The sequence below is a fragment of the Schistocerca gregaria genome, chromosome 6 (assembly GCF_023897955.1).
Source record: "Schistocerca gregaria isolate iqSchGreg1 chromosome 6, iqSchGreg1.2, whole genome shotgun sequence".
NCBI lineage: Eukaryota > Metazoa > Arthropoda > Insecta > Orthoptera > Acrididae > Schistocerca > Schistocerca gregaria.
In genome coordinates, this window is record NC_064925.1 from 25,897,272 (window position 1) to 25,909,438 (window position 12,167).

Here is a 12,167-nt window from a genome sequence, read left to right on the forward strand (position 1 = left end):
AGTAATTGCATCGGGATTGAATAAAACAGTCACCATGCTCACTTTCCTCCATGGGAGTAATGTCTCAAACAGTCTACGCTTTGATCGTTCCCTGGAAGACCAGTAGTAGTTTCAATTGCACATCTGGAGGCATTCTGTAATCTGTGGACTAACAGAGTGTTGATGAAACACAGAAAATGCATCGGGATTGAATACAACAGTCACCATGCGCACTTTCCTACACGGGAGTAAAGTCTCAGACAATCTACGCTTTGATCGTACCCTGGAAGACTAGTAGTAGTTTCCGATGCACTTCTGGTGGAATTCTGTAATGTGTAGACTATCAGAGTGTTGATGACACACAGTAATTGCATCGGGATTGAATAAAACAGTCACCGTGCTCACTTTTTTCCATGGGAGTAATATCTCCAACAGTCTACGCTTTGATCGTTCCCTGGAAGACCAGTAGTAGTTTCCGATGAACATCTGGAGGCTTTCTGTAATCTGTGGACTATCAGAGTGTTGATGAAACACAGAAAATATATCGGGATTGAATACAACAGTCACCATGAGCACATTCCTCCATGAAAGTAATGTCTCAAACAGTCTACGCTTTGATCGTTCCCTGAAAGACCAGTAGTAGTTTCCGGTGCACATCTGGATTCATTCAGTAATCTGTGGACTATCAGAGTTTTGATGAAACACAGAAATTGCATCGGGATTGAATACAACAGTCACCATGCGCACTTTCCTCCATGGGAGTAATGTCTCAAACAGTCTACGCTGTGATCGTTCCCTGGAAGAAAAGTTGTAGTTTCCGATTAACATCTGGAGGCATTCTGTTATCTGTGGACCATCAGAGTGTAGATGAAACACAGAAATTGCATCGGGATTGAGTACAACAGTCACCATGCGCACATTGCTCCATAAATGTAATGTCTCAAACAGTCTACGCTTTGATCGGTCCCTGGAAGACCGGTAGTAGTTTCCGATGAATATCTGGAGGCATTCTGTAATCTGTGGACTATCAGAGTGTTGATGAAACACAGAAATTGCATCGGGGTTGATACAACAGTCACCATGCGCACATTCCTCCACGCTAGCAATGTGTCAACAATCTGCGCTTTGATCGTTCCCTGGAAGACCAGTAGTAGTTTTCGATGAACATCTGGAGGCATTCTGTAACCTGTGGATTATCAGAGTGTTGATGAAACACAGAACTTGCATCGGGATTGAATACAACAGTCACCATGCGCACATTCCTCCACGGGAGTAATGTCTCAAACAGTCTACGAATTGATTCGTCCGTGGAACACCAGCAGTAGTTTCCGATGCACTACTGGTGGCATTCTGTATTCTGTAGACTATCAGAGTGTTGATGAAACACAGAAATTGCATCGGGATTGAATACAACAGTCACCATGCGCACTTTCCTCCATGGGAGAAATGTGTCTAACAGTCTTCGCTTTGATCGTTCCCTGGAAGACAAGTAGTAGTTTCCGATGCACATCTGGAGGCTTTCTGTAATCTGTGGACTATCAGAGTGTTGATGAAACACAGAAATTGCCTCGGGATTGAAAACAACATTCACCATGCGCACTTTCCTCCATGGGAGTAATTCTCAAACAGTATATGCTTTGATCGTTCCCTGAAGACCAGTAGTAGTTTCAATTGCACATCTGGAGGCATTCTGCAATCTGTGGACTATCAGAGTGTTGATGAAACACAGAAATTGCATTGGGATTGAATACAACAGTCACCATGCGCACTTTCCCCCATGGGAGTAATGTGTCTAACAGTCTTCGCCTTGATCGTTCCCTGGAAGACCATCTGGTGGCATTCTGTAATCTGTGGACTATCAGAGTGTTGATGAAATACAGAAATTGCAACGGGATTGAATACAACATTCACCATACGCCCTTTCCTCCACGGGAGGTATGTCTCAAACAGTCTACGCCTTGATCGTTCCCTGGAAGACCAGTAGTAGTTTCCGATGCACATCTGGAGGCATTCTGTAATCTGTGGGCTATTAGAGTGTTGATGAAACACAGAAATTGCATCGGGATTGAATACAACAGTCACCATGAGCACATTCCTCCATATAAGTAATGTCTCAAACAGTCTACGCTTTGATCGTTCCCTGGAAGACCGGTAGTACTTTCCGATGAACATCTGGAGGCATTCTGTAATCTGTGGACTATCAGAGTGTTGATGAAACACAGAAATTGCATCGGCATTGAATACAACAGTCACCATGCGCACATTCCTCCACGGGAGTAATGTCTCAAACAGTCTACGCTTTGATCGTTCCCTGGAACACCAGTAGTAAATTCCGATGCACATCTGGTGGCATTCTGTAATCTGTAGACTATCAGAGTGTTGATGAAACACAGAAATTGCTTCGGGATTGAATGCAACAGTCACCGTGCGCACTTTCCTCCATGGGAGTAATGTCTGAAACAGTCTACGCTTTGATCGTTCCCTGGAAGACCAGTAGTAGTTTCCGATGCACAACTGGGGGCATTCTGTAATCTGTGGACTATTAGAGTGTTGATGAAACACAGAAATAGCATCGGGATTGAATACAACAGTCACCATGCGCACTTTCCTTCATGGGAGTAATGTCTCTAACAGTTTTCGCTTTGATCGTTCCCTGGGAGACCAGTAGTAGTTTCCGATGCACATCTGGCGGCTTTCTGTAATCTGTGGACCATTAGAGTGTTGATGAAACACAGAAATTGCCTCGGGATTGAAAACAACATTCACCATGCGCACTTTCCTCCATGGGAGTAATTCTCAAACAGTCTATGCTTTTATCGTTCCCTGGAAGACCAGTAGTAGTTTCAGATGCACATCTGGTGGCATTCTGAAATCTGTGGCCTATCAGAGTGTTGATGAAACACAGAAATTGCATCGGGAATGAATACAACAGTCACCATGCGCACTTTGCTCCACGGGTGGTATGTCTGAAACAGTCTACGCTTTGATCGTTCCCTGGAAGAGCAGTAGTAGTTTCCGATTCACATCTGGTGGCATTCTGTAATCTCATGACTATCAGAGTGTTGATGAAACACAGAAATTGCATTGGGATTGAATACAACAGTTACTATCCGCACTTTCCTCCATGGGAGTATTGTCTGAAGCAGTCTACACTTTGATTGTTCCCTGCAAGACCAGTAGTAGTTTCCGAAGCACATCTGGAGGCATTCTGGAATCTGTGGACTATCAGAGTGTTGATGAAACACAGAAATTGCATCGGGATTGAATACAACATTCACCATGCGCACTTTCCTCCATGGGAGTAATGTCTCTAATAGTCTACGCTTTGATTGTTCCCTGCAAGACCAGTAGTAGTTTCCGAAGCACATCTGGAGGCATTCTGTAATCTGTGGATTATCAGAGTGTTGATGAAACACAGAAATTGCAACGGGATTGAATACAACATTCACCATGCGCACTTTCCTCCATCGGAGGTATGTCTCGAACAGTCTACGCTTTGATCGTTCCATGGAAGACCAGTAGTAGTTTCCGATGCACATCTGGAGGCATTCTGTAATCTGTGGACTATCAGAGTGTTGATGTAACGCAGAAATTGCATCGGGATTGAATACAACAGTCACCATGCGCACATTCCTCCACAGGAGTAATGTCTCAAGCAGTCTACGCTTTGATCGTTCCGTGGAACACCAGTAGTAGTTTCTGATGCACTTCTGGTGGCATTCTGTAATCTGTAGACAATCAGAGTGTTGATGAAACACAGAAATTGCATCGGGATTGAATACAACAGTCACCATGCGCTCTTTCCTCCACGGGAGTAATGTCTCAAACAGTCTACGCTTTGATCATTCCCTGGAAGTAAAGAAGTAGTTTCCGATGCACATCTGGAGGCATTCTGTAATTTGTGGAGTACCAGAGTGTTGATGAGACACAGAAATTGCATCGGGATTGATTACAAAAGTCACCATGCGCACTTTCCTCCATGGGAGTAATTCTCAAACAGTCTTGGCTTTGGTCGTTCCCTGGAAGACCAGTAGTAGTTTCCGATGCATATCTTGTGGCATTCTGTTATGTGTGGACTATCAGAGTGTTGATGAAACACAGAAAATGCATCGGGATTGAATACAACAGTCAACATGCGCACTTTCCTCCAAGGGAGTTATATCTCAAGGAATTTACGATTTGATCGTTCCCTGGAAGACCAGTAGTAGTTTCCGATGCACATCTGGAGGCATTCTGTAATCTGTGGAGTATCAGAGTGTTGATGAGACACAGAAATTGCATCGGGATTGAATACAACAGTCACCATTCGCACTTTCCTCCATGGGAGTAATTCTCAAACAGTCTACGCTTTGATCGTTCCCTGGGAGACCAGTAGTAGTTTCCGATGAACATCTGGTGGCATTCTGTAATCTGTGGACTATCAGAGTGTTGATGAAACACAGAAATTGCAACGGGATTGAATACAATATTCACCATGCGCTCTTTCCTCCACGGGAGGTATGTCTCAAAGAGTCTACGCTTTGATCGTTAGCTGGAAGACCAGTAGTAGTTTCCGATGCACATCACGAGGCATTCTGTAATCTGTGGACTATCAGAGTGTTGATGAAACACAGAAATTGCATCGGGATTGAATACAACAGTCACCATGACCTCATTCCTCCACGGGAGTATTGTCTCAAACAGTCTGCGCTTTGATCGTTCCCTGGAACACCAGTAGTAGTTTCCGATGCACATCTTGTGGCATTCTGTTATGTGTGGACTATCAGAGTGTTGATGAAACACAGAAAATGCTTCGGGATTGCATACAACATTCACCATGCGCTCTTTCCTCCACGGGAGGTATGTCTCAAAGAGTCTACGCTTTGATCGTTAGCTGGAAGACCAGTAGTAGTTTCCGATGCACATCTGGAGGCATTCTGTAACCTGTGGACTAACAGAGTGTTGATGAAACACAGAAATTGCATCGGGATTGAATACAACATTCATCATGCGCACATTCCTCCATAAAAGTAATGTCTCAAAGATTCTACGCTTTGATCGTTCCCTGGAAGACCGGTAGTAGTTTCCGATGAACATCTGGAGGCATTCTGTAATCTGTGGACTATCTGAGTGTTGATGAAACACAGAAATTGCATCGGGAATGAATACAACAGTCACCATGCGCACTTTCCTCCACGGGAGGTATGTCTTAAATAGTCTACGCTTTGATCGTTCCCTGGAAGACCGGTAGTAGTTTGCGATGCACATCTGGTGGCATTCTGTAATCTGTGGACTATCAGAGTATTGATGAAACACAGAAAATGCATCGGGATTGAATACAACAGTCACCATGAGCACTTTCCTCCATGGGAGTAATGTCTCAAAGAGTTTACGCTTTGATCGTTCCCTGGAAGACCAGTAGTAGTTTCCGATGCACATCTGGAGGCATTCTGTAATCTGTGGACTATTAGAGTGTTGATGAAACACAGAAATTGCGTCGGGATTGAATACAACAGCCACCATGCGCACTTTCCTGTATGGGAGTAATGTCTCTAACAGTCTTCGATTTGATCGTTCCCTGGAAAACCAGTAGTAGTTTCCGATGCACATCTGGAGGTTTTCTGTAATCTGTGGACTATCAGAGTGTTGATGAAACACAGAAATTGCCTCTGGATTGAAAACAACATTCAACATGCGCACTTTCCTCCATGGGAGTAATTCTCAAACAGTCTATGCTTTGATCGTTCCCTGGAAGTCCAGTAGTAGTTTCCGATGCACATCTGGTGGCATTCTGTAATCTGTGGCCTACCAGAGTGTTGATGAAACACAGAAATTGCATCGGGAATGAATACAACAGTCACCATGCGCACTTTGCTCCACGGGAGGTATGTCTGAATTAGTCTACGATTTGATCGTTCCCTGGAAGAACAGTAGTAGTTTCCGATGCACATCTGGAGGCAATCTGTTATCTGTGGACTACCAGAGTATTGATGAAACACAGAAATTGCAACGGGATTGAATACAACATTCACCATGCGCCTTTCCTCCACGGGAGATATGTCTCAAAGAGTCTAAGCTTTGATCGTTAGCTGGAAGACCAGTAGTAGTTTCCGATGCACATCTCGAGGCATTCTGTAATCTGTGGACTATCAGATTGTTGATGAAACACAGAAATTGCATCGGGATTGAATACAACAATCACCATGCGCACATTCCTCCATAAAAGTATTGTCTCAAACAATCTATGCTTTGATCGTTCCCTGGAAGACAGGTAGTGGTTTCCGATGAACATCTGGAGGCATTCTGTAATCTGTGGACTATCAGAGTGTTGATGAAACACAGAAATTGCATAGCGATTTAAAACAACAGTCACCATGCGCACTTTCCTCCACGCTAGTAATGTCTCAAACAGTCTGCGCTTTGATCGTTCCCTGGAAGACCAGTAGTAGTTTCCGATGAACATCTGGAGGCATTCTGTAACCTGTGGACTATCAGAGTGTTGATGTAACACAGAAATTGCATCGGGATTGAATACGACAGTCACCATGACCTCATTCCTCCACGGAAGTATTGTCTCAAACAGTCTGCGCTTTGATCGTTCCTGGAACACCAGTAGTAGTTTCGGATGCACATCTGGAGGCATTCTGTAATCTGTGGACTAACAGAGTGTTGATGAAACACAGAAATTGCATCGGGATTGAATACAACAGTCACCATGCGCACATTCCTCCATAAAACTAATGTCTCAAAGATTCTACGCTTTGATCGTTCCCTGGAAGACCGGTAGTAGTTTCCGATGAACATCTGGAGGCATTCTGTAATCTGTGGACTATCAGAGTGTTGATGAAACACAGAAAATGCATCGGGATTGAATACAACAGTCACCATGCGCACTTTCCTACACGGGAGTAAAGTCTCAGACAATCTACGCTTTGATCGTACCCTCGAAGACTAGTAGTAGTTTCCGATGCACTTCTGGTGGAATTCTGTAATGTGTAGACTATCAGAGTGTTGATGAAACACAGAAATTGCTTCGGGATTGAATGCAACAGTCACCGTGCGCACTTTCCTCCATGGGAGTAATGTCTGAAACAGTCTATGCTTTGATCGTTCCCTGGAAGACCAGTAGTAGTTTCCGATGCACAACTGGGGGCATTCTGTAATCTGTGGACTATTAGAGTGTTGATGAAACACAGAAATAGCATCGGGATTGAATACAACAGTCACCATGCGCACTTTCCTTCATGGGAGTAATGTCTCTAACAGTTTTCGCTTTGATCGTTCCCTGGGAGACCAGTAGTAGTTTCCGATGCACATCTGGCGGCTTTCTGTAATCTGTGGACCATTAGAGTGTTGATGAAACACAGAAATTGCCTCGGGATTGAAAACAACATTCACCATGCGCACTTTCCTCCATGGGAGTAATTCTCAAACAGTCTATGCTTTTATCGTTCCCTGGAAGACCAGTAGTAGTTTCAGATGCACATCTGGTGGCATTCTGAAATCTGTGGCCTATCAGAGTGTTGATGAAACACAGAAATTGCATCGGGAATGAATACAACAGTCACCATGCGCACTTTGCTCCACGGGTGGTATGTCTGAAACAGTCTACGCTTTGATCGTTCCCTGGAAGAGCAGTAGTAGTTTCCGATTCACATCTGGTGGCTTTCTGTAATCTCATGACTATCAGAGTGTTGATGAAACACAGAAATTGCATTGGGATTGAATACAACAGTTACTATCCGCACTTTCCTCCATGGGAGTATTGTCTGAAGCAGTCTACACTTTGATTGTTCCCTGCAAGACCAGTAGTAGTTTCCGAAGCACATCTGGAGGCATTCTGGAATCTGTGGACTATCAGAGTGTTGATGAAACACAGAAATTGCATCGGGATTGAATACAACATTCACCATGCGCACTTTCCTCCATGGGAGTAATGTCCCTAATAGTCTACGCTTTGATTGTTCCCTGCAAGACCAGTAGTAGTTTCCGAAGCACATCTGGAGGCATTCTGTAATCTGTGGATTATCAGAGTGTTGATGAAACACAGAAATTGCAACGGGATTGAATACAACATTCACCATGCGCACTTTCCTCCATCGGAGGTATGTCTCGAACAGTCTACGCTTTGATCGTTCCATGGAAGACCAGTAGTAGTTTCCGATGCACATCTGCAGGCATTCTGTAATCTGTGGACTATCAGAGTGTTGATGTAACGCAGAAATTGCATCGGGATTGAATACAACAGTCACCATGCGCACATTCCTCCACAGGAGTAATGTCTCAAGCAGTCTACGCTTTGATCGTTCCGTGGAACACCAGTAGTAGTTTCTGATGCACATCTGGTGGCATTCTGTAATCTGTAGACAATCAGAGTGTTGATGAAACACAGAAATTGCATCGGGATTGAATACAACAGTCACCATGCGCACTTTCCTCCTCGGGAGTAATGTCTCAAACAGTCTACGCTTTGATCATTCCCTGGAAGTAAAGAAGTAGTTTCCGATGCACATCTGGAGGCATTCTGTAATTTGTGGAGTACCAGAGTGTTGATGAGACACAGAAATTGCATCGGGATTGATTACAAAAGTCACCATGCGCACTTTCCTCCATGGGAGTAATTCTCAAACAGTCTTGGCTTTGGTCGTTCCCTGGAAGACCAGTAGTAGTTTCCGATGCATATCTTGTGGCATTCTGTTATGTGTGGACTATCAGAGTGTTGATGAAACACAGAAAATGCATCGGGATTGAATACAACAGTCAACATGCGCACTTTCCTCCAAGGGAGTTATATCTCAAGGAATTTACGATTTGATCGTTCCCTGGAAGACCAGTAGTAGTTTCCGATGCACATCTGGAGGCATTCTGTAATCTGTAGAGTATCAGAGTGTTGATGAGACACAGAAATTGCATCGGGATTGAATACAACAGTCACCATGCGCACTTTCCTCCATGGGAGTAATTCTCAAACAGTCTACGCTTTGATCTTTCCCTGGGAGACCAGTAGTAGTTTCCGATGAACATCTGGTGGCATTCTGTAATCTGTGGACTATCAGAGTGTTGATGAAACACAGAAATTGCAACGGGATTGAATACAATATTCACCATGCGCTCTTTCCTCCACGGGAGGTATGTCTCAAAGAGTCTACGCTTTGATCGTTAGCTGGAAGACCAGTAGTAGTTTCCGATGCACATCACGAGGCATTCTGTAATCTGTGGACTATCAGAGTGTTGATGAAACACAGAAATTGCATCGGGATTGAATACAACAGTCACCATGACCTCATTCCTCCACGGGAGTATTGTCTCAAACAGTCTGCGCTTTGATCGTTCCCTGGAACACCAGTAGTAGTTTCCGATGCACATCTTGTGGCATTCTGTTATGTGTGGACTATCAGAGTGTTGATGAAACACAGAAAATGCATCGGGATTGAATACAACATTCACCATGCGCTCTTTCCTCCACAGGAGGTATGTCTCAAAGAGTCTACGCTTTGATCGTTAGCTGGAAGACCAGTAGTAGTTTCCGATGCACATCTGGAGGCATTCTGTAACCTGTGGACTAACAGAGTGTTGATGAAACACAGAAATTGCATCGGGATTGAATACAACAGTCATCATGCGCACATTCCTCCATAAAAGTAATGTCTCAAAGATTCTACGCTTTGATCGTTCCCTGGAAGACCGGTAGTAGTTTCCGATGAACATCTGGAGGCATTCTGTAATCTGTGGACCATCTGAGTGTTGATGAAACACAGAAATTGCATCGGGAATGAATACAACAGTCACCATGCGCACTTTCCTCCACGGGAGGTATGTCTTAAATAGTCTACGCTTTGATCGTTCCCTGGAAGAGCGGTAGTAGTTTGCGATGCACATCTGATGGCATTCTGTAATCTGTGGACTATCAGTGTATTGATGAAACACAGAAAATGCATCGGGATTGAATACAACAGTCACCATGAGCACTTTCCTCCATGGGAGTAATGTCTCAAAGAGTTTACGCTTTGATCGTTCCCTGGAAGACCAGTAGTAGTTTCCGATGCACATCTGGAGGCATTCTGTAATCTGTGGACTATTAGAGTGTTGATGAAACACAGAAATTGCGTCGGGATTGAATACAACAGCCACCATGCGCACTTTCCTGTATGGGAGTAATGTCTCTAACAGTCTTCGATTTGATCGTTCCCTGGAAAACCAGTAGTAGTTTCCGATGCACATCTGGAGGTTTTCTGTAATCTGTGGACTATCAGAGTGTTGATGAAACACAGAAATTGCCTCTGGATTGAAAACAACATTCAACATGCGCACTTTCCTCCATGGGAGTAATTCTCAAACAGTCTATGCTTTGATCGTTCCCTGGAAGTCCAGTAGTAGTTTCCGATGCACATCTGGTGGCATTCTGTAATCTGTGGCCTACCAGAGTGTTGATGAAACACAGAAATAGCATCGGGAATGAATACAACAGTCACCATGCGCACTTTGCTCCACGGGAGGTATGTCTGAATTAGTCTACGATTTGATCGTTCCCTGGAAGAACAGTAGTAGTTTCTGATGCACATCTGGAGGCAATCTGTTATCTGTGGACTACCAGAGTATTGATGAAACACAGAAATTGCAACGGGATTGAATACAACATTCACCATGCGCCTTTCCTCCACGGGAGATATGTCTCAAAGAGTCTAAGCTTTGATCGTTAGCTGGAAGACCAGTAGTAGTTTCCGTTGCACATCTCGAGGCATTCTGTAATCTGTGGACTATCAGATTGTTGATGAAACACAGAAATTGCATCGGGATTGAATACAACAATCACCATGCGCACATTCCTCCATAAAAGTATTGTCTCAAACAATCTATGCTTTGATCGTTCCCTGGAAGACAGGTAGTGGTTTCCGATGAACATCTGGAGGCATTCTGTAATCTGTGGACTATCAGAGTGTTGATGAAACACAGAAATTGCATAGCGATTTAAAACAACAGTCACCATGCGCACTTTCCTCCACGCTAGTAATGTCTCAAACAGTCTGCGCTTTGATCGTTCCCTGGAAGACCAGTAGTAGTTTCCGATGAACATCTGGAGGCATTCTGTAACCTGTGGACTATCAGAGTGTTGATGTAACACAGAAATTGCATAGGGATTGAATACGACAGTCACCATGACCTCATTCCTCCACGGAAGTATTGTCTCAAACAGTCTGCGCTTTGATCGTTCCTGGAACACCAGTAGTAGTTTCCGATGCACATCTGGAGGCATTCTGTAATCTGTGGACTAACAGAGTGTTGATGAAACACAGAAATTGCATCGGGATTGAATACAACAGTCACCATGCGCACATTCCTCCATAAAAGTAATGTCTCAAAGATTCTACGCTTTGATCGTTCCCTGGAAGACCGGTAGTAGTTTCCGATGAACATCTGGAGGCATTCTGTAATCTGTGGACTATCAGAGTGTTGATGAAACACAGAAAATGCATCGGGATTGAATACAACAGTCACCATGCGCACTTTCCTACACGGGAGTAAAGTCTCAGACAATCTACGCTTTGATCGTACCCTCGAAGACTAGTAGTAGTTTCCGATGCACTTCTGGTGGAATTCTGTAATGTGTAGACTTTCAGAGTGTTGATGACACACAGTAATTGCATCGGGATTGAATAAAACAGTCACCGTGCTCACTTTTTTCCATGGGAGTAATATCTCCAACAGTCTACGCTTTGATCGTTCCCTGGAAGACCAGTAGTAGTTTCCGATGAACATCTGGAGGCTTTCTGTAATCTGTGGACTATCAGAGTGTTGATGAAACACAGAACTTGCATCGGGATTGAATACAACAGTCACCATGCGCACATTCCTCCACGGGAGTAATGTCTCAAACAGTCTACGAATTGATTCGTCCGTGGAACACCAGCAGTAGTTTCCGATGCACTACTGGTGGCATTCTGTATTCTGTAGACTATCAGAGTGTTGATGAAACACAGAAATTGCATCGGGATTGAATACAACAGTCACCATGCGCACTTTCCTCCATGGGAGAAATGTGTCTAACAGTCTTCGCTTTGATCGTTCCCTGGAAGACAAGTAGTAGTTTCCGATGCACATCTGGAGGCTTTCTGTAATCTGTGGACTATCAGAGTGTTGATGAAACACAGAAATTGCCTCGGGATTGAAAACAACATTCACCATGCGCACTTTCCTCCATGGGAGTAATT